Source organism: Periophthalmus magnuspinnatus, chromosome 7 (assembly GCF_009829125.3).
Source record: "Periophthalmus magnuspinnatus isolate fPerMag1 chromosome 7, fPerMag1.2.pri, whole genome shotgun sequence".
Taxonomy (NCBI): domain Eukaryota; kingdom Metazoa; phylum Chordata; class Actinopteri; order Gobiiformes; family Gobiidae; genus Periophthalmus; species Periophthalmus magnuspinnatus.
The window spans coordinates 13,381,416-13,404,736 of record NC_047132.1 but is presented as its reverse complement, the minus strand read 5'-3'; the positions used below and the strand labels follow the sequence as shown (position 1 = coordinate 13,404,736).

At 43.9% G+C, this 23,321-nt stretch overlaps 2 protein-coding genes across 2 annotated transcripts in view; one reads left to right on the top strand and one right to left on the bottom strand.

Annotated features, from left to right (window-relative positions):
• Positions 1-7,604, bottom strand: part of LOC117373688 (troponin C, skeletal muscle) — a 277,430-nt gene extending 269,826 nt beyond the window's left edge. The window contains exon 1 of the mRNA XM_055223269.1: positions 7,593-7,604. The gene's annotated coding sequence lies outside the window, so the exon portion shown is untranslated. The remainder of the gene's footprint in view (positions 1-7,592) is intronic.
• The window catches only part of LOC117373794 (kelch domain-containing protein 8B-like), a 79,586-nt gene that overhangs the window by 3,116 nt on the left and 53,149 nt on the right, over positions 1-23,321 (top strand). The gene's annotated exons all lie outside the window — the stretch shown is intronic.

Here is a 23,321-nt window from a genome sequence, read left to right as displayed (position 1 = left end):
GGCGTCTGTAAAAGGCCTGTCCCCGTTTGTCTCTGTGTTTATAATGGCGTCTGTAAAAGGCCTGTCCCTGTTTGTCCCTGTGTGTTTATAATGGCGTCTGTAAAAGGCCTGTCCCCGTTTGTCTCTGTGTGTTTATAATGGCGTCTGTAAAAGGCCTGTCCCCGTTTGTCCCTGTGTGTTTGAGCTAAATGTGTCTCTCTGTACAGAGGTGTGCCATGAGCAGATCTTCAGGTCAAAATAAGTCCACTGTGTGCTGTCTGTGTCTAATTAAGTGAGTGTTTTGTTCTGGAAGTGCGCTGTTGGCATGCTAGTTAGATGTTATAAGCTTTACCGTGATGTTAAAACTCTGCTCTGGTCTGTGAGAGTTGTGAAAAGTGCTTATAAACTCATTGTGGTGAGTGATTGGGATGGTCTGAATGCATAAGGTCAGTGAGGAGGAACTTTGGACCAAACTGTTTAAAATGAACCAGATTTTCTTGTTTTAAGGTTTTTACTGAAAAGTTTCATTATGTGACAGTCTTTGTTCAACAGGAGTCCAACAGTTCATCGAGCAAACAGATCATAAATGCATCTGTTTCACACGTCTAAAAACACTGAATCTGAAAAATTATGATGTATTTGACTTATTTTTCTATATAAACCTGGCAACATTTCAAAGAGAGAACAGAATCCTCCCTCTGGACTTGGATCTCCATCTGGAATGGAGCAGAGAGGAGGAGAGAGGGAGCAGAGAGGGGTGGAGCAGAGAGGGAGGGAAAGAGAGCATGAGGGAGAGAGGGGGAGGGAGCAGAGAGGAGGAGAGAGAGGGAGGAGGAGGAGAGAGGTGTGAAGCAGAGAGGGAGAAGTGGAGAGAGGAGGAGGAGGAGGTGGAGAGAGAGGGAGCGGAGAGGAGGAGAGAGAGGGAGATGGAGGAGAGAGGGGTGGAGCAGAGACCATGAGGGAAAGAGAGCAGGAACAGACAGGAGGAGAGAGAGGGAGGAGGAGGAGGAGAAAGGGAGAGAGAGAGCATGAGGGAGAGAGAGTGAGCAGAGAGGAGGAGGAGGACAGAGAAAGAGGAGGAGAGAAAAACGGGAGAGAATGAGAGAGGAGTAGAGAGAGAGGGAGCAGAGAGGAGAGAGAGGATGGGGGAGAGAGAAAGAGAGAGGAGAGAGTGAGAGAGAGGAGGAGACAGTGAAGGATGGAGCAGAGACGACATAAAACATGCTGCACAAACAGAGCGGCTCACGGCCTCAAGTGGAGCTGGAGTTTATTGTGTCCTTCAAAACTCCACTTTACTCTGCAGCTGATGTCATCAACATTCCCTCAGTCTGTGATGCTAACAAGTCCCTCTCAAACAACATTACAGTCACAAGCTAACTACAATTAGCATTAGCATTAGCCAACAGTTTTTCAGTTGGTCACTCTCACCTTTTTGTGTAAAAATCAAAATCCTAAACAGGACCATGAGCACAGACTGATCACAGGCTCCTGAAGATCTGCTCCTTAAATTACTTTTTTTTTTTTTTCTTTTTTAGAGTTTTCAGACTTAATCTTAAAATTTTTTTCGCAGTGTTTTCTAATGCGTATATTACATCACCGTGGTAACCGCTGAACATTCTGCCATAGATATCCATGTAGAGGGATCAAAATAACAAAATAAAAACCCCACGATCATGTAGAGTGGGTTAATACGAACATTTTAAGAGCAAAATGACGAGCAGCAGTTACAGAGAGAGAGGAAGAAAGTGAATTGGAGCTGGAAGTGCGCCCTTGATCACTTCCAAACAGGAAGTGATCATGTTAGCTATTTATATATACAGACTATGCTAGCAGGTTAGCTATGTCCATTTATAAAAGCAGGATAAGATCTTCTCTGAGTAGGAGACTCTGACGTCCTTGTGACTTTCTGCAGTCAATAGAATGGGTCTAAAACCTGCTGTGGTTTGACTGTACCTTCAGTGACATGAAAACCTCTGAAATCAGTGAAACTTGGGAGAGTCTCTGTGTCAGATGCCCTCCCTGTGTCCTTCTCCTTTTCTCCTTCTCTCTCCTGCCCTTCTCTCTCTCTCCCTCTCTCTCTTCCCGTCTGTCAGATGCCCTCCCTGTGTGTCAATGAGGCTTTAATCCTCTGTATGGTCTGGATAATCCATAGATGTGTTCTGATCCAAACGGCTGTAATCTGGGATTAGACTCTGGGAAACTGTCCACCTTATTCTAGCCCCGCCCACTTCTGCTTCTGACCGCTTTAACCTGCAGCATCCAAAGAGTTAGAGAAAGTCTGGACAATAAAACGTGTTTAACTCCTTTTGTGCTTGTATCTCTATAGTTTTAATCCTTATTAAGAAAATAAAACTGGAGAAGGAAGTGCGTCACAATGCGCTTGTTCGTCACAGTGGGCGTGTTCGTCACAGTGGGCGTGTACGTCACAGTGGGCGTGTTCGTCACAGTGGGCGTGTACGTCACAGTGGGCGTGTACGTCACAGTGGGCGTGTTCGTCACAGTGGGCGTGTACGTCACAGTGGGCGTGTACGTCACAGTGGGCGTGTACCGGTGGAGGTGAAAATGGGGGTAGATCGACAAAATAGTATCTTGAAAATAGTTGATTAAAGATTAAACTCAAACATGAATCACTCCAAATACAACTTCAGAGGCTCAATGAGAAGAAACGACTAGAACATGGATAAAGATCTGAACAGTTTGAACAGGGCGGGTATAAAATGGTCATTTCTAAAATGTTCAGTTTGTCTTCTCTTTTGAAGCTGTTGTTTGTATTAGATTAAAACATCAGGTTCCATTTGTAATAGCGTCTCTCTCTGTTTTGTTGACGTGAGTGGGGCTGTTGCTTTCTCTCTCTCTCTCTCTCATTCCTCTCTTCATTCTTGTTTCCCATATTGTACCGAAGTGTTGACCCCTCCCTCTCTCTTTCTCTCTGTCTCTCTCTTTTCTCATGTTGTGCCTGAGGGTTGCTGTTTCTTCCTTCTCTCGCTCATTTCTCGTGTTATACAGACGTGTTGCTGTTGCTTTTTTATCTCCTTCACCCACCCCCCTCTCTCTTTTCTCTTGTCAGACCTGAGTTTTGCTGTTTCTCACATTACTGTTTCTTCCTTCTCCCCTTCTCACCTACGTTCCATCCCTCTTTCTTTTCTCATGTTGTACCTGAGCATTGCTGTTTCTTCCTTCTCTCCTCCTTTCCCTCTCTCTCTTTTCCTGTCTTGTACCTGAGCATTGCTGTTTCTTCCTTCTCTCCTCCTTTCCCTCTCTCTCTTTTCCTGTCTTGTACCTGAGCGTTGCTGTTTCTTCCTTCTCTCTTCCTTTCCCTCTCTCTCTTTTCGTGTCTTGTACCTGAGCGTTGCTGTTGCCGTGGAGACAGGTTGTTGTGTTTGTTTTTGTTGTAATCACAGAGAGAGCAGAACGGTATGAGCGATAATCATGTCCTTAACACAAAACCTCTCTCTCTCCATCTTTCTCTCTCTCCTCCTCTCCTCTTTTCCACTTTTACTCCCTCATGCTCCCCTCTCTTCCCTCCCTCTCTTTCCTCATCTGTAGAGCTCTTGTGTCCCTTCTCATATCCTTTCTCCCTCTCTTTCTCCTTACCCCCCTCCCCCTCTCTCTGTCTTCCTCTCCTCTCTCTCTCATTAGCAAAGCCTTGTCTCTCTGCTCCCCTCTCCTCATTCTCTCTCTCCTTGTTAGTGGAGTCCCCCTCTCTCTCCTACTCCTCCTTCTCCCTCTCTCTCCCACTCTCTTCCCCTCTCCTCATTTCTGTCTGTCTCTCTCTTTCCTTGTTAGTGGAGTCCCCCCTCCCTCTCTCCCTCCCTCTCTTCTCTCTTTCCTTATTATCAAAGTCCATCCTTCCCTCATTCTCCCTTTCTTCCGTTCTCTCATGCTCTCATCTTTTCCCTCTCTCCCTACGGCTCCTTCTCTTTCTCTCCTCTTTGCCTCCTCTCTTCTCCTTCTCTTCCCTCTCCTTCCTGCTCTCCTTCTACCCCTCTCTCCTCTTTCTCCTCCTCTCTCTTCTCATTAACAGAGTAAATATATTTGTTACTCACAGTGTGTTTCTCTCCCTCTCTCCTCATTATCAGTATAAATATATTTGTAAATGGCAGTATTTTTCCTTCCCCCTCCTCTCTCTCCCCCTCTTTTCTTTCTCTCTCTCCTCATTATCAGTGTAAATATATTTGTGAATAGCAGTATTTTTCTCTCCTGTAGTACCAGTTCTAAACATGAGCTTGTCTCATTAAGTTTCACCAAAACAACATGTACTACTACAAAAAGTACTACTACTACATAAATACAACATGTACTACTACAAAAAACACTACTACTAAACGAATACAATGAATACTAGTTTATCTATTAATCACCATGACAACACAGAACGATGATGTCATCACAAAAGATATGTAACAGATTTTTTCCCCATCCCTCCTCTCTTTCTCTCCCCATCTCTCGCTCTATCTCTCTCCCCCTCTCTTTCTATCCTCTCCCACTTTCTCTCTGTCCTCTCTCCCTCGCTCTTTCTATCCTCTCTCTTCCCCCCTCTCTTTATCCTGTCCTCCTCTCTCCTCCTCTCTCCTGCCCCCCTCCCATCCTCTCCCTCTCTCTTCTCTGTTCTGGTCCACCTTCTAATTGTAGTTTCACAAATGGCGTCTCCCGTTGCGCAGATCAGTATAATTTCCTCTTTCTGTCACTCTGATGACTGCTCTGCAGCCAAGAGAGCAGTGTCACCCACCTGATCTGTGTCACCCACCTGATCTGTGTCACCCACCTGATCTGTGTCACCCACCTGATCTGTGTCACCCACCTAATCTGTGTCACCCACCTGATCTATGTCACCCACCTGATCTGTATCATCCACCTGATGTGTGTCACCCACCTGATCTGTGTCACCCACCTGATGTGTATCACCCACCTGATGTGTATCACCCACCTAATCTGTGTCACCCACCTAATCTGTGTCACCCACCTGATCTGTGTCACCCACCTGATCTGTATCACCCACCTGATCTGTGTCACCCACCTGATCTGTGTCACCCACCTGATCTGTATCACCCACCTGATGTGTGTCACCCATTCTATAACTAGTGTTGTCACAATACTCAAAACTCCAATTTAATTCTGATACTAAGAATTAGACCCAGGTTCAGACCTCGTTTAGTCTAATCCTGGTTCAGTCTGGCTTCAGTCCTGGTTTGGTCCTGGTCCGGTCTTGGTTTGGTCCTGGTTTAGTCCTGCTTTGGTCCTGCTTTGGTCTTGGTTTGGCCCTGGTTCTTCTCCCTCTGGTCTGAGTGTGGTCTTGGCAGGAGCAGACTGAGATAATCACAGCTTTATGACACCGGCTCAGATGTTTTTATGAGGAGATAAAACCAGGCTCAGAGTCTCAGTCTCAGAACATGAGCTGAATCCAGACGAGCCTCAAACGTGAAACATACACAAACATATAAGATTACTTTATGTTTACCTCATAATGATCTGAACCGTTCTTCAGTGTTTATTGTTTGAAGTTGTTCCAGGCGGCCTGTTCTGCAAAATGTTTCAGATCTTTTAACCGTGTTCTTGTTGTTTTCGTTCTCATGCCTCGTATCGTTAGCAAGATGGAGTCTCTGATCTGAACATGTCGAGATGCTTTTCTTTCATCTGGATTTAATTCAAGTTTTATTTCATGTCTTGTTCTGCTGTTGTGACGCTTCAGCCAATCAGATTTTATTATTCATTTGAACGTAATGATCACAGACGGTATAAAGAAGAACTGAGCGAATGAGACGTCACCCACAGCGTTCAGCTCCAAATGAAGCTCATCGAGGCTAACAGCTATAGGGGCCAATTTGGAGCAGGGTTTCATATTTGGAATTCTGACTGCGAGTATCATAGCAACCAAAGAGCCAATGAGGAGAGAGTCTGTTGACGGTAACGCCGACCCTCTGAAGTTGTATCTGGAGTGATTCATTCTTGAGTGATCTTTATTCTCCTGTATTCAAGATGCCATTGCTCTGAAAATCCCCGTTTTCCCCTACCCTGCATACATCACTCTGAAATGTTTTAAGTATTTCTTCTGAGTTTTTGTCGGATTCAGCAGTGTCGAGTAGCTATTTTGACACAAGTGAAAGAGAATCCACTGCTCTCTACAGTGATGTGTCTATCTATAGGGGGTGTCAGCGAGTGTTGTGTTTAGAGACAGACGGGAGTGAGCTCTGGAATTTCCTATTTTAGATTAATTGATACTTTGCAGGGACATTACACTGGGGGTGTTCTACATGTATTTCTACATAGGATCAGCATGTCCAGAGGGTTCACACGGCTGTAGGTCTGAAGCAGCTACGACTCCAAGGCTCCTGAGAAACACAAGCAACATGAGTCAAACTCTGCACTGACGCCAAGCTGGGGGTTTTCTGCATGTATCTATATGGTGGAATGTTTAACAATTACGATGTTAACGCAATGCACACTTCAGCAAAGACTCCCAAAAACTTAAACAGCACGCTTTCATTTTCCTGTGATCAACCCGAGCGTTCATGGTCCTGTTTAGGAGTTTGATTTTACACAAAAAGGAAAGAGTGACTAACTGAAAAACTGTTGGCTAATGCTAATGCTAATGCTAATGCTGGATAGCTTGTGACTGTAATGTTATTTAAGAGGGACTTGTTTAACAGCTCATATCAGCTCATCTGTTGTAGTTCAGATAAATCAGCTCTTTATGGTCATGATTGTTATGGTCATGATTATGATTGTGTTAAAACAAAATTCAGATTAAAGTCAGCGCTTCAGACACAGTAGTGCCTAGAGTTAGCATCATACCCTCAGCGAATGTTAATGACAATCAGCTGCACAGAATCAATATTTTTATTTGAAATGTCCAAAAATGATGTCAAGTCCAAAGATTTTGTCATTACTTGTAATATATTTCCATAATTCATGGTGTTTTTCAGTGTTGCTAAATTCAAAATGACTGTGACTTTTGCACATGTGACCTCTGCAGATGTGTCACATGTGTCAGGATAAAACTTGCTTAAATTTCGCTTAAACGCCAGATCTGGTTTCTTGTTTTTCAGTGTTTTTTATTCATTAACCTCTTTAAGGCAGTTTTCTGCTGCCTCTGCGTCTGGGAAAAAACCTTTAGCTCCAGTAATAAGAACAAACCTCGTCTGCTCGCTCTAATTAAAGGTCTAATTATAATAATAACGAGGTTAGCATTAGCATTAGCTTGTGTTTTCAATGAGAAAAGCCTTATGTAACGGGCCGCTGTCTGCTCCTGTCTGAACTCTGCTCTTTTAAAATGACGGAGATTGTCTATAAAAAAACGCGATGACTCACCCCAGAGGAGCGCATCTGTCACTGAGCCAAGACAACTTTAAAATAATGAGAGTGCAACGCCGCCAACGCCATCGTGAAGTCAGAGCGTCCAAGAGAAATGAGCCTAATGCCATTGTGAGGTCAGAGGGTCCACGAGAGAAATGCCCCAAACGCCAGTGTGAGGTCAGAGCTTCCACGAGGGAAGGAGCCGAGATCCTGAGCCTGAGTCTGGGTCCTTGTCTAGGACTTGGTCTAGGTCTAGGTTTTGGTCTGAGTCTCTTTGTTATTTAATCTGTTTGGTTCTAAACAAGGACATAAACTCCTTAGAGCAGCAGAGACTCTCAGGTCTGAGTGATGTGGTGACGTGGAATTTGAATAAATGAAAAAAAAAAAAAAGTACAACATCACTGCAGTAAATAATGGGTCAGACTCAATTTAACAGTGAATGTCCAAAGATGAACATCTGTGTGAACAAACGGAAACAGCTGGAGCTTCAGAGCGAGGCCTGTCTGGAGAACACATTATAATCGATAATCGATAATACTGAAACTCATTTACGCCACTGACACAAAAACACAGCATTGCCCTGGTTGGTCAGAACTGATCACATGGTACACACTTCTCTCATCACACACTGGGCAGTGCTGGGCGAGTGTGTAGGAAGTACAGGCCAATGAAAACAACATGACGTCATCTTTGTGTCATCTTCAGATCTGATTACACTTACATGCAGTATTAGGAAGGTTTCTCACTTAAGATTTGCACTTAATCCTGGTCAGGAGCACGAAAACCCCAGGATCGTGTAGAATGGGCTAATTCAAACATTTAAAGGTCAGAATGAGTCAATGGAGCTGAAGTGCGCTCATGATCACTTCCTGTTTGGGACACAGCGGCTAGCAGGTTAGCTATGTCCTTTTATATATGCAGTCTACACTAGCAGGTTAGCTAAATCCATGCATATAAACAGTCTATGCTAGCGTGTTAGCTATATCCTTATATATAAACAGTCTATGCTAGCGCGTTAGCTATATCCTTATATATAAACAGTCTATGCTAGCGCGTTAGCTATATCCTTATATATAAACAGTCTATGCTAGCGCGTTAGCTATATCCTTATATATAAACAGTCTATGCTAGCGCGTTAGCTATATCCTTATATATAAACAGTCTATGCTAGCGCGTTAGCTATATCCTTATATATAAACAGTCTATGCTAGCGCGTTAGCTATATCCTTATATATAAACAGTCTATGCTAGCGCGTTAGCTATATCCTTATATATAAACAGTCTATGCTAGCGCGTTAGCTATATCCTTATATATAAACAGTCTATGCTAGCGCGTTAGCTATATCCTTATATATAAACAGTCTATGCTAGCGCGTTAGCTATATCCTTATATATAAACAGTCTATGCTAGCGCGTTAGCTATATCCTTATATATAAACAGTCTATGCTAGCGCGTTAGCTATATCCTTATATATAAACAGTCTATGCTAGCGCGTTAGCTATATCCTTATATATAAACAGTCTATGCTAGCGCGTTAGCTATATCCTTATATATAAACAGTCTATGCTAGCGCGTTAGCTATATCCTTATATATAAACAGTCTATGCTAGCGCGTTAGCTATATCCTTATATATAAACAGTCTGCTAGCGCGTTAGCTATATCCTTATATATAAACAGTCTATGCTAGCGCGTTAGCTATATCCTTATATATAAACAGTCTATGCTAGCGCGTTAGCTATATCCTTATATATAAACAGTCTATGCTAGCGCGTTAGCTATATCCTTATATATAAACAGTCTATGCTAGCGCGTTAGCTATATCCTTATATATAAACAGTCTATGCTAGCGCGTTAGCTATATCCTTATATATAAACAGTCTATGCTAGCGCGTTAGCTATATCCTTATATATAAACAGTCTATGCTAGCGCGTTAGCTATATCCTTATATATAAACAGTCTATGCTAGCGCGTTAGCTATATCCTTATATATAAACAGTCTATGCTAGCGCGTTAGCTATATCCTTATATATAAACAGTCTATGCTAGCGCGTTAGCTATATCCTTATATATAAACAGTCTATGCTAGCGCGTTAGCTATATCCTTATATATAAACAGTCTATGCTAGCGCGTTAGCTATATCCTTATATATAAACAGTCTATGCTAGCGCGTTAGCTATATCCTTATATATAAACAGTCTATGCTAGCGCGTTAGCTATATCCTTATATATAAACAGTCTTTGGGGCAGACTCCTGTTTCTGTGATTTGTGGCGTTTGTTGAATCCAAAGACAAACAGACGAAAGTAAAAAACACTCGTCTGTTTAACGCTCTGAACAATGCTCATTTATACGACTTCTCCCTCTGGCTCTCTGTAAGTCTCTCCTTCTCCAACCTCCTCTCTCCATCTCCCCTTTCTTCCTCTCCCTTTTCTCTCTCCCGCTCCCCTTTCCCACTCTCTCTCTTCTTTCTCTCTTCCTGTCCCTTTTCTCCCTCTGCCCCCCCCTTTCTCCCTCTCCCCTTTCTCTCTCTCCTCCCTTTCTTCCCCTCTCCTTTCTTTCTCTCTCTTGTGCTTTAAACAGCCTCTTTAGCAGACACATTGTCTCTGTCTGGAGCAGAGAGAGGAAGGAGATGGAGGGAAGAAGGAGGAGAGAAAAGGGAGAAAGAGAGTGAGAGAGAAAAGAGAGAGGAGGGAGACAGAGTCGAGTGAAGTGATGGAGAGAATAATGAAGTGAAGAGGTAGAAAGAGAGTGTATTCTTGGAGGGTTGTCAGAGACTTTGTCAAGTGTTTTAGCTAGAGGCACTGTCACTGCAGTGGACTAAAGGAGAACTAAACCAGGACTAAACCAGGACTAAACCAGGACTAAACCAGGACTAAACCAGGGCTAAACCAGGACTAAACCAGGACTAAACCAGGACTAAACCAGGACTAAACCAGGGCTAAACCAGGGCTAAACCAGGACTAAACCAGGACTAAATCACAGCTAAACCAGGACTAAATCAGGACTAAATCAGGACTAAATCACGGCTAAACCAGGACTAAACCAGGACTAAATCATGGCTAAACCAGGACTAAACCAGGACTAAACCAGGACTAAATCACGGCTAAACCAGGACTAAACCGGGACTAAACCAGGACTAAACCAGGACTAAACCAGGACTAAACCAGGACTAAACCAGGACTAAACCAGGACTAAACCAGGACCAAATCAGGACCAAATCAGGACCAAACCAGGACTAAACCAGGGCCAAACCAGGGCTAAACCAGGACTAAACCAGGACTAAACTAGAACTAAACCAGGGCTAAACCGGGACTGAACCAGGACTGAACCAGGAATGAACCAGGACTGAACCTGGGCCAAACTTGTTCCCTATCTTTCAGCTCTCTGCCTTTGTGCCCTTGAGCAAACTCTCCTGTTTCTTTTCATCTTAAATCAATAGTTCAATGATTTGTGGTGTTTGCTGAATCCAAAGAAAAACAGTTTAGACAAAAGTAAAAACACTCGTCTGTCCATAAGAGAGGGAGAGGAAGGGAGGTGGAGAGGGGAGGTGGAGATGGAGCGAGAGAAAGGTGAGACAGAAGGAGCATAAACTAGTCCTCTCCAGAGTATTTAAATAAGTTTCTCCTCCTTCTATGCCCCCCTCTCTTTCCTCTCTCTCCCTCTTTATCTCCTTTTTCTCTTTCTTTCCATATATGGAGCTATAGATGAACATCCCATTTCTCTCTCTCCTTTCTCACCCTTTTAATCTCTCCTTCTCTTTCCACGTCAACCCTCTCACTCCCTCTTCCTATTTCTCTCTCTTCCCCCTCCCTCTCATGTGGTGAATGTGTTTACATTGTATGTAACAAAATGGACAGAACCTTCTAGCCGCTATGTTCCAAACAGGAAGTGATGGTGGACACTCTTTCTTTTAAACTCTGACTCCAGTTCACTTTCTATGTACAAACTGTGGAGCTGAACGCTGTGGCTCACTTTGTCCACTTTATACAGTCTGTATGAACCATAAACCAGGTCAAACGAGTCTTGAAGCTGTCCAGCTAAAGAGCATCAGCATCAGCATTAGCAGATTATCCGCTGTGAAGTGTCAGCTGCCTCAGTATTTACTCTTTAAAGTTTTAAGTTGGATTAAAGTTTTAAACTTGTTTCATTTTGGCTGAAAGTCCAGATCTGAGTCTGAGAGCAGATCTGAGTCACACTCATGTTTGTGCCGAGGTGGGACTAACTCAAAACGGATTTAAGGCTGTGCTCACACTGGTCCTGGTCTAGTCCCGGTTTAGTCCTGGTTTAGTCCTGGTTTAGTCCCGGTTTAGTCCTGGTTTAGTCCTGGTTTAGTCCTGGTTTAGTCTTGTTTTGGTCCTGGTCTAGTCCTGGTTTAGTCCTGGTTTAGTCTTGTTTTGGTCCTGGTTTAGTCCTGGTCTTAGTTCTAGATTTAGTCCAGTTTTGATTGAATGCAGTTTATGGGTTTCTGAATGATTTGAACTTAGTTGCAATAACGATACGATTGATACTTTATAGCTGATGTCATCAACATTCCCTGTGGATGTGATGCTAACTCTAGGCACTGCTCTGTCAAGTTAGACTTTAATCTGAGCTTTATTTTAATAAATAAAACTGGAGAAGGAAGTGCGTACGTCGCAGTGGGCGTGTACGTCACAGTGGGCGTGTACGTCACAGTGGGCGTGTACGTCACAGTGGGCGTGTACGTCACACTGGGCGTGTACGTCACAGTGGGCGTGTACGTCACAGTGGGCGTGTACGTCACACTGGGCGTGTACGTCACAGTGGGCGTGTACGTCACAGTGGGCGTGTACGTCACAGTGGGCGTGTACTGGTGGAAGTGAAAACCGGGGTAGATCAACAAAAGAGCATTTTGAAAATAGTCGATTAAAGATTACTCAAACATGAATCACTCCAAATACAACTTCAGAGGCTCAATGAGAAGAAACGACAAGAACATGGATAAAGATCTGAACAGTTTGAACAGGTCTGACTTAAACTAATCTCTGAATCTCTGAGGGTGAGTTGGGTCTTGGACTAAATTAGCTCCTAAACTTTTTGTTTGAAGAAGTTTTTTTTTTTAAGTTTATAAAAGTGAGTTTAAATTAGTGACCAGACCTTCAGAGTCCAGAGGAAAAACAGGAACTTTTCAGACTAATTAGCTGTCAGGGTCATTAGCGTTAGCACTGTGGCTTGTTTTACAGTGCTGTGGGAATAGCCTTTAGCATTAGCCCTGTGGGGTTAGCCTTTAGCATTTACGCTGGGCGGTTTAAACATGAGAAGAGCAGCAAAACCTGTGGCCAGACCTGAACCAAATCCGAACCAATTTGAACCAGGACTAAAATGGGATGGTTCAGTCCTGATTTAGTCCTGGTCTAATCCTGGTTTAGTCCTGGGTCAGTCCTGGTCTAATCCTGGTTCAGTCCTGGTTTAGTCCTGGTCTAATCCTGGTTCAGTCCTGTTTTTGCCTGATTTAAAGTGCACACAGACCACACAGCTCCTGGTCACAGAGTAAAACGCTCGACTTATAGATGTTGAGGCTGTTTTTCCAGATGGCAGAACTGCTCCTGAGTCTGCAGAATGTTATTCACAAGAGCAGAACAGAGAGAGAGGGATGAAGGGAGGAGAGGAGGAGAGGAGGGGGGAGAGCAGTGAGTACAGAGAGAGGGGGAAGAGAGGAAAGGATGAGGAGAGTGAAGGAGGAGAGGAGAGAGGGAGAGGAAGAAGAGGGCAAGAACTGAAGCAGAGCAGTGCATACTAAGAGAGGAAAGAGATGTAAAGGATACGGGAGGAGGACAGGAAGAGACGGAGAGAGCAGGATGAGTGAAGTGATGGAGAGAATAATGAACCAGTGGAGAGGAGGAAAAGAGGAGAAAAGGAGTGGATTCTTGGAGAGTTGTCAGTGACTTTGTCAGCCCCAGGCACTGCAGTGGACTAAAGAACTAAACCAGGACTGAACCAGGACTGAACCAGGACTGAACCAGGACTGAACCAGGACTGAACCAGGACTGAACCAGGACTAAACCAGGACTGAACCAGGACTGAACCAGGACTGAACCAGGACTAAACCAGGACTGAACCAGGACTGAACCAGGACTGAACCAGGACTGAACCAGGACTGAACCAGGACTAAACGAGGTCTGCTCCCTCTGGTCTGAGCCTCATGAGTCTAAATCCTGTGGAGCAGATCATCAATATTTCATAAAACATCTTCAAAGAATCTCACATAAAACACTTCATCTGAAACAGAAGAACCTCTGCTGTAGAACCGCCGCATTCCAAACAGGAAGTGATCATGGGCGCACTTCCAGCTCCATTGGCTCCAATTCACTTTCTGTGTAAAAACTGTGTCCCCTCTCTCTGTAACTGCTGCTGTCAGACTTGTCATTTTGGTCTTAATTGTTCGTATTAAACCGCTCTACATGATCCTGGGGATTTTATTTCACTATTGTGTCTGTAAATCAAGATATGAACATTAATAACAGACAAATCATTAATCAGTCGAAACCTTCTTTTGTTCGAGGTCGCTCCTGTTGGCATTAGCAACAGGTTTAATTGACAGTGTTGTTAATCACCCACTCCCTGCTAAACCAGCAGTGCGGGCAGGAAGGGGTGTTACCTTCCACAGCCTCGCTCCTGATTGGCTCTTTGGTTGCTATGATACTCATGGTCAGAATTCCGAGTATGAAACTTGGCTCCAAATTAGCTGCTATAACAGCTCCAGCCTCGATGAGCTTCATCTGGAGCTGACACTGTGACGTCACACTCACTCAGTCACTTTATACAGTCTGAGGGGAGAGAGGGAGAGAGGGAGAGAGAGATAATGAGCAGAGGCTGAGTCTGTGTGAAAAACGTCAATGATAATAAAATGAGTGATTAATGAGGCAAAGAACCAAATCTACTTTAGATTTTTGACTTTTCCACAAAAAAGATAAATGACACAACAGACAGAAAGAGAGAGAGGGAGAGGGGAGGGAGAGGGATGAGAAAAACCTGAAAAAGTCTGGGGAGAGAAATGAGACGGAAAGATTCAAATCTACTTTAAGTTTTAGACTTTTGAAATAAACAAGAGAAATAACACAACAGAGAGAAAGGGGAGGGGGGGATGAAGAGAGGAGAGAGAATGCACCTGCTCCTCTCCTCCTCTGTGTGAGTTCTCCACCCTCTCCATCTCCTCTCCCTCCATCTGTCCTACCTCAGCCCTCTCCCTCTCCCTCCCTCTGTCTCTCCAACCCTCTCCCTCTACTCTCACCCTCTCCCTCGCTCCTCTCTCTTTCCCTCCACCTCTCTTCTCTCTCTCTATTTCCGGTCCTTCATTATTCATTCATTTTCAGTTTGATGTTCGGTGACACATCTGCACCGTTTTTCTGCTAGAAATAAAAAATAGACCTGTGCTGAGCGAGCCAAGAGCGGCCAAATGCAGAGAGAGAGAGAGCAAGGGAGAGGAGAGATAGAGAGGGAGAGAGAGCAAGTGAGAGGAGAGAGAGAAAGGGAGAGAGAGGAGGGTATTTTTAAAACAGGTTTACAGTAAGAATGAAGTGACAGAGGAAACAGGAGAGAGGGAGAGATGGAGGGATGGAGGGAGAGAGTTCATATATAAACAGACTTTTGGTTCAGTCTCAGGATCATATTAAAGATTTGATTCATAATTGTCTTAATTTTATTTTTCTGAGCTGGTGACGAGGCCGAGGCTCCTGTTTTACTCAAGTGTTAATCTTATTTTCACGTTTCGGACTCACTGATGAGTCACTTTCTCACCTCCATTTCTCACCTCTCCTTATCCATCCATCTCTGTCCTCTCCTCCCTCATCTATTCATCTCTTTCGTCTTCCTCTCTCCTCTCTTCCATTCTCATCCCTCTCTCCTCCCTCATCTGTCCATCTCTCCCCTCTCCTCATCTCTCCATCTCTCTCTCCAGCTCTCATCCCTCTCTCCAAACGTGTCACTATGATTTCACACAAAACAAACATATTTCACATTCTGTCTCTTTCATCTCACAGAACAATGTGGTGTCTGTGTCTGTCTCATTCTCTGCTGTTTTCATCAGACGCTTTCAAAAGGGGAGGGCATCTGACACACAGGGAGGGCATCTGACACGCAGGGAGGGCATCTGACACACAGGGAGGGCATCTGACACACAGGTATATAGGAGGATGGGAGGGCATCTGACACTCCATTATCTGCAGAGAGATATTTGACCCATTAAAACCCAAACAAATAATGAGCGCTGTCCATGGTGCTGAATTCAGATTTTTTTTTTCTCACGAGTGTGAACGACCTTGGGCAAAGAAGGCGCCTGATTTGTCTGTTATTAATGTTCATATCTTGATTTAGAAACACGACAGTGAAATAAAACCCCCAGGATCATGTAGAGCGGATTAATACGAACAATTAAAGACCAAAATGACGAGTCTGACAGCAGCAGTTACAGAGAGAGGGGACACAGTTTTTACACAGAAAGTGAATTGGAGCCAGAGTCGATGGAGCTGGATGTGTGCCCACGATCACTTCCTGTTGGGAACGTGGTAGCTAGCAGGTTAGCTATGTCCATTTATATATACGGTCTATGGAGCAGACTCACATCTTCACAGAGTGTTGGACAGTTGGACAGTGTGCTTCTGGAGCTCAGAGATAAAAAGTGTATTTTTAAACCTGTTTTAAAAATGGAAAAGGCAGAAAACATGTGGTTTTCCTGTTGGATATTTCACTGTCCCCACAGCCCCTCCCTAAACCGCCACCTTAACGTGGTGGAGGGGTTTGAGCACCCGAATGATCCTGGGAGCTATGTTGTCAGGGGCTTCACGCCCCTGGTAGAGTCACTCATGGCAAATAGGTCCTGGGGGATGGGTCAGACTAAAAGCGGTTCAGAAGCCCTTCATGAAGAGGATAAAAACAAGACCAGTTACGTCACCCGGACGTGGGGCCGTACTCCCATGGACGCACCACCTGCAGGAGGATCCATAAGGAGTTGGTGCATAGAGATCTGAGTGGCGGTCGAAGGCGGGGGCCTCGACAGCCGTATCTCCGGACATGGAGACTGGCTCTGGGGACATGGAATGTCACCTCGCTGGCTTGTGCGAGAGCGTTCCTCTGGGGGGTGCTCCAAGAGTATGGGGTTCGGGGCCGTCTGGTCCCTGTATGACTGGAGCAGGAGCTGTGTTCACATTGTCAGTAGTAAGGACACACTGGAGGGACTATGTCTCTCGGCTGGCCTGGGAACGCCTTGGGGTCCCACCGGAGGAGCTGGAGGATGTGTCCGGGGTGAGGGAAGTCTGGGAGTCCCTGCTTAGACTGCTGACCCCCGTGACCTGGTTCCGGATAAATGGAAGAAAATGGATGGATGGATATGTCACTGTTGAATCGTCTCCAAAGCTTTGTCCTCAGTGATGTTTATAGTTCTGTTTTGGTGCAGACGTTCAGGACACTCAAACTTTGTGTTCTATTCCCATGTGTCTCATATCTGTGTAATCCTCAGTGTCCAGTAGGTTCATACTGGTCCATGGTGTAAACTCGTCTATGTGTCTTATACTTGTGAAAAATACAACTCAACATCATTATAAACATGTTCAGGAAAGGTTCATTTTAGTATCGATACCTGTGAAAAAAAAATCTAGTTTCGATACTAATTTTAGTATCGATTAGGATCTGATTTTCCATACTTTTGATAACCCTAGTCTCCTTTCTCCCGCTCTCCTCCCTCTGTCTTTCTTCTTTCCTCCCTCCATAATCCCTCTGTCCTCCCTCTTTCCTTCATCTCTCCTCCCTCTTTCATCCCTCTCTCTCTTCTCTTTCTATTTTATTCCAGTCTAAACATCTTACTACATGATTGCATCACTGTCTCATTAACAAAACCACCCCTCCTCCCTCTGTCCTCCCTCTGTCCTCCTTCTCTCCTCCCTCTTTCTCTATTTCCTTGAACAAAACCACCCCTCCTCCATCTTTCTCTGTCTTTCCCTCTCTTCCTCTCTCTCTTTTATCCCAAATGTAAATATGCTATCCTTATGCACTGTTTTTTCTTGTTTACTCTGCACACAGCTAACACTAACAGCCTCATTTTAATATTGCTGACCCAGGGGAGCTCCTGATTGCAGTGAATCAAAGGAGCAAAACAGTTTAATTCATCATTTTGTAAAGATCATCAGCACATTTAGAAACCCTTTGTACAAAGACCAGGTTTAGTCCTGGTTTAGACTCGAGTTTTATTTTAACACAATTTGACCATAAAGAGCTGACTTATCTGAACTACAACAGCTGAGATGATGTGTGCGTTAAACAAGTCCCTCTCAAATAACATTACAGTCACAAGCTAGCATTAGCATTAGCATTAGCATTAGCATTTATCCAACAGTTTTTCAGTTAGTCACTCTCACCTTTTTGTATAAAATCAAACTCCTAAACAGGACCATGAACACTCGGATCACAGGCTCCTGATGTGTGCATTGTGTCACTATGATAACTGCTGAACATTCCTCCATAGACATACATGCAGAACCCTCCAGTGTAATGTCACTGCAGAGCATCAGTCTGTTTCTGTAGTGACTTGTACCTGGAGAGTTTGTTCGGTTCGTGTTTGAGTTTGATGTTTGATCCACAGAGTCATCTCCAGAAATGTTTTTTTTTTATTTAACATTTGAAACTAAACATAAAAGTTTTGTACGGCATTTTAAATCTTGTCTTTCTCAAATTGGTCTTTTGAAGCTCTGGGCTGTGAGTCAGAGTGAGTCTTTATGGGATTAGCTCATTTACATTTGAAAAAGACAAAACCGCCAGATCATCACAACAGAACAATGTGGGAGGACATCTGATGTACAAAGAGGACATCTGATGTACAAAGAGGGCATCTGACACACAGGGAGGGCATCTGACACACAGGGAGGGCATCTGACACAGTGATAGGAGTGTGGGAGGGCATCTTGTTTAATCCCTTGTACTTCTGTGCTTCTTCAGTGGACACACTTTAATCTGAGACAAACTGAATCTCATCAAAAACATTTAGTTTGTTTTTCAAAATCTCTGAGTCATTTTTCATTTTTCAAACTAATGACAAAAATCAGAGAAACACTTTTATTTCTCATGTTTACGACGTTTTAAACATCTCAGAGAAATGACTTCACAAACACCTCCAAAAACAACACATCTGTTAATTTTTATGTTTATCTCCGATTTATACAGACACATGAGACTCTGTGGGAACGACGTCAGAGCCGGACATAATACCTCCTCCATAAGGTCATGTGACCAATGGTTTGTCTAATCATGACTCTTTTTGAGTAAACCTGAATCCATCCATTTTCTTCTGCTTATACGGGGCCGGGTCGCGGGGGCAGCAGTCTAAACAGGGACTCCCAGACTTCTCGACTCTGTTTAATCCCGACTCTGTTTAATCCCGACTCTGTTTAATCCTGACTCTGTTTAATCCTGACTCTGTTTGAATAATCCTGACTCTGTTTAATCCTGACTCTGTTTAATCCTGACTCTTGTTTGTGTAATCCTGACTCTGTTTAATCCTGACTCTGTTTAATCCTGACTCTTGTTTGTGTAATCCTGACTCTGTCTGGCTCCGTCTGCTACTCCCTCACCAGCTGTTTCGTCAGATCAGATTTTTGGCTCTAGATCATAGAAATGTGTTACTGAATATTAACTCGAATGTGTTTCTTTTACTTATTTATTTTTTTCATTAGGTTTAGAAAGATGTTTTAGTGAAAGCAACATTCTACAGACCAATCATATTTAATACAAATGATATCACCACATTCTTGAATCAGAAACAGCCAATAGAAAGTGTTATATAAACTCAATAAAACCAGACTGTATAAAGACGTGGACTGAGTGAGTGATCATGTAGAGTTAATATGAACATTCAAGACCAAAATGATGAGTCTGACAATGGCAGTTACAGAGAGAGGGGCCACAGTTTTTACACAGAAACTGAATTGGAGCCAGAGCCGATGGAGTCAGAAGTGCGCCCATGGTCACTTCCTGTTTGTAGCGTGGCTGCTAGCAGGTTAACTATGTCCATTTATATAAACAGTCTATGGTTAAAAGACAAACCAAGAGTTAAAACCTGTGGGATCAGTGAGCTCACACCTGGTTCCTCCAGAGCTCATGTTTCAAACTCATCCATTTTGTTTTGCACAACTTTGTCACATGATGTAAAAAAAACAAACAGCTTCTTTCTTCTTCTTCTTCTGTTTGTGTGAAAAATGTAACTGGAGGAAAGTGTCTCCCCCTAAAGGAACAGAACAAACTCAGACTAAAATTACATCATGGAACAGCCAAAGTTCATCTGAAAATATCAGTGTTTCTATAGCGACGGCTCCAGTGACTCTGCACCTGCATAATGAGAACATAATAACACTGTCAGAGAGTGTTCTAAAGACTCACTGCGGAACTTTTTAAACTAAAGTAAAAAAAAAAAGTTTTGTTTATACGGAACAGGCCTCAGAGACAAGAGGAGGAGCTCATGGACCAGGTCATGTGAACAGAAAAAAGATGGACTTGAAATGAGCTGGTTTGACTCTCCAGGGAAAGCAATAACGTCGCTATGGAGTCGAGCAGGAGGCAAACGTTCACTAAGAAAGGTTCCATAGTGCAGCTTTAGTTTGACCTGAAGTCTAACGTGAGTGACACAGGATTATGACACAGTCTTATTCAGATTATTCAGAGTCTGATCACATTTATGAAGTGAAACGTGAAATGAATCTTTGACAAATGGCTCAGAGTCTGAATCATTTGAGTCTGATGTCGGGTAGAGAAGTGTGTCAGATGCCCTCCCTGTGTGTCAGATGCCCTCCCTGTGTGTCAGATGCCCTCCCTGTGTGTCAGATGCCCTCCCTGTGTGTGTCAGATGCCCTCCCCGTGTGTCAGATGCCCTCCCCGTGTGTCAGATGCCCTCCCTGTGTGTCAGATGCCCTCCCCGTGTGTCAGATGCCCTCCCTGTGTGTCAGATGCCCTCCCTGCGTGTCAGATGCCCTCCCTGCGTGTCAGATGCCCTCCCTGCGTGTCAGATGCCCTCCCCGTGTGTCAGATGCCCTCCCGTTCTCCTGTATAAGCTTGTTTACTTGTTAAAGTGCTGTACAAACGAGGTCTTATTATCATTACCGTTTGGAAGGTGAAGTGGTGTCGATGAAAGAACAACTCTAAATGTCAGCGGAAAAAAGAGGCGAGGAGAGAGAGAAGAGGGAGGGGAGGAGAGGGAGAGCAGAGAGGAGGGAAAAGAGGAGGGCAGAGGAGGAGTGGTTTGGCTGAAAGAGCTGTTACGGGATACAGGAAAGGTCAAGAGAGTAGTCTACAGAGGGAGAGGAGAGAAGGAGAGGAGCAGGAGGAGGAGAGGACAGGAGGGAGGTAGGAGAGGAGAGAGGAGAGAGGGAAAAACGGAGGAGGAAAGAGAAAACCAGGTTAGCACATCTGCAATCTGACAGTTAAAGGTCCAATATCACACAAACTGACTGTTGTGAGCTTTAAGTCGTGTTCTATTGCTGTTCCTCAAAAACAGACCTGGAGTTGTGTTTTGTTTCATTCACACATGTTTGAATAACACTTTATTATTAGTCTGTAACATCTCCAAAGCTCAAAATGCTCTGTTCCACCTTGTGATGTCATGAAGTGGTAGTTTTCAAGTTAACAGCTCATTTTACCTTTAGTTCAGTAGAGATTGGCAATTCCAGGACTGAAATGATCCAAATGATTCTAGTGAAGGTGTGTGGAGTTTAAAAACACAGTGGAGCACTTCCTGTATCACCACATGACATCACAAGGTGGAACAGAGTGTTTTTTGTTTAAGAGAAGAACTAGTATAAATGTGCAGGGTTTGTGTGTTAAACATGTGAATGAAACAAAACACAACTCCAGGTCTGTTTGTGATGAGGAGACAACATTAGAGCAGAGGTCAGAGGTCAAAATCACGTGGGACGTTAAAACACTAAACTCCACCTGAGACGTCTGAACTATTTCAGAACGTTCTATAATGTGTTGAAGTCACATTCACACAGGGTCAGGGGCATACGTGTGTGTGTGTGTGTGTGTGTCTTGTGCGTTTATTGATTGAATGTTTAATGAATATTCTTCTTAATCTTGAGGAGTCGTTGGTTCACTCGTCTCAAAGTGAATCTGGCTTTGCTCAAGGGCACGAGACTAAAGAACAGATAATACAAGACTAACCACACGCCTCCACTCCTCTGTCACATCACTCTCTCCTGTCTCTCCATCACTCCATCTCTCCCATGTCTTCATCTCTACCTCTCTCACTCACTCTCCCCATCTCTTTCTCACTCTCTCTCTCTCCATCTTACTCTGTCTGTCCATCCCCTCCCTCTCTCTTCTTTCTCTTCCTCCCGCTCATTCTCCTCTCTCTCTCTCTCCCTCCCTCCCTCCCTTCCTTTCTCTCTACCTATCTCTCTCTCCCTCCTTCTCACTCTTTCTCTCTCTCACTCTTTCCTCTACCTCCCTCTTTCTTTCCCTCCTGCCCTCTCTTTCTCTCTCTCTTCTCTTTCCTTCCCCCCTCTCTTCTCTCTCCCTCCTCCCTTTCTCTTTCTTTCCCTCTCTTTCCCTCTCTCTTCCTCTCTCTCTTCCTCTCTCCTCTCTCTTTGTCTCCCTCTGTCACCTCTCTCTGTTCCTCTCTCTTTCTCTCTCTCACCTCTCTTTCTCTCCACCCCCTCCCTCTCTCTTCCCCTCTCTCTTTCTCTCTCCCCTCCCTCCCTCTCTTCCTCTCTCTTTCCCCCTCTCTCTCCCAAACTCATTCTTCTAATTGATTCCTCCTCTTCTCTTTCGTTCTAATCAAACATGACGCTCGCTTAATCACACCATCTTTCACTTCACTCGTTTATTAAAAAGATGACATCGCATTATTCTAGTGTTTAATGTCACGTATTGTGACTTTTTTAATCTGATCCGTCCATCACAGTGAGCGTGTGACTCAGATAAACGAGAAGAATGAGCCTCACAATGAGAGGGTCTCTGGTTCCATTCCCAGTCAGTGTGGCGTCTTTCAGAGTGCAGTTTGCATGTTCTGCCTGTGTCTGAGCCGGTTCTTCTGTACTTAAGTAGACTCTGTAGGTATCTGTACTTTACTTGAGTACTTTTTACAGTTTTGACTTTTACTTCACTACATTTGAGAGCAGTATCTTCAGCTTTCAGCAAAAAAAAAATAAAATAAAAAATAAGCACACAAAAATAAACAAAACAAACTAAAATAAATACACAACATTCAGAAGAAAAGTTCATAAACTGGCTGTGCACTCTTGGGACCTCATTCACACAGCGTTTCAAGGTGCATTATGGGAAATTTAGAGAGCACTCTTTTCTCCCTCCCTGGACATCCGACATAGCGCCCCCTGTAGAAGAGTGTGGACATTTGGACACAGTCACAGATTCATATTGTTCCTGTGACCAAAATATGTCTGGCTCTTATCATTTAAAATCTAGATCTCTACATTTTCACACATTTTTAAAACAGGTACTTAAATACTTTTACTTAAGGAGGTTTTTCATGTGATACCTTTTACTTTTACTTGAGTAACTTTTTACCTCTGTATCTGAACAGTACTCACCCACCTCTGGACGTCCCCCACAGCGTTCGGCTCCAGATGAAGCTCGTCGTGGTTAATCTGGAGCCAGGTCCATATTTGTAAATTCAGCTCATGGATCTATTAAAATAACTGGAGGGTCCTGCTGTTCAGAGCTGCCTCCAGTTGGACTAGTGGCCACTCATTGGTACTACAACGAAAAAAATCCCTCCTGCCCAGAAAGGATGTTTCTCATAGAATGTAATCACAATGTAATCACAGGCTGCTCGTGTTCGACTGATGGGGCTGTGACGGTGCACCTACAGCTTTCACAAAGGTTGGATTTTGTGGAGATTTTTATCTGTTTTCAGATCATTAACCTTTTCTCAGCTCAAAATCCGTCTGTTGTGTTAAAAACGTTTTTTAATTGTTAGCTTTGGCTGTGCTCTGTGTCCGCTCTAAGCTGAAGAGGCGATTGGTTAGAGCGATCACATGGTACGACATGAACGAGCACGTAAGCCCAACTGTCCCGAATGAGCCGCAGGT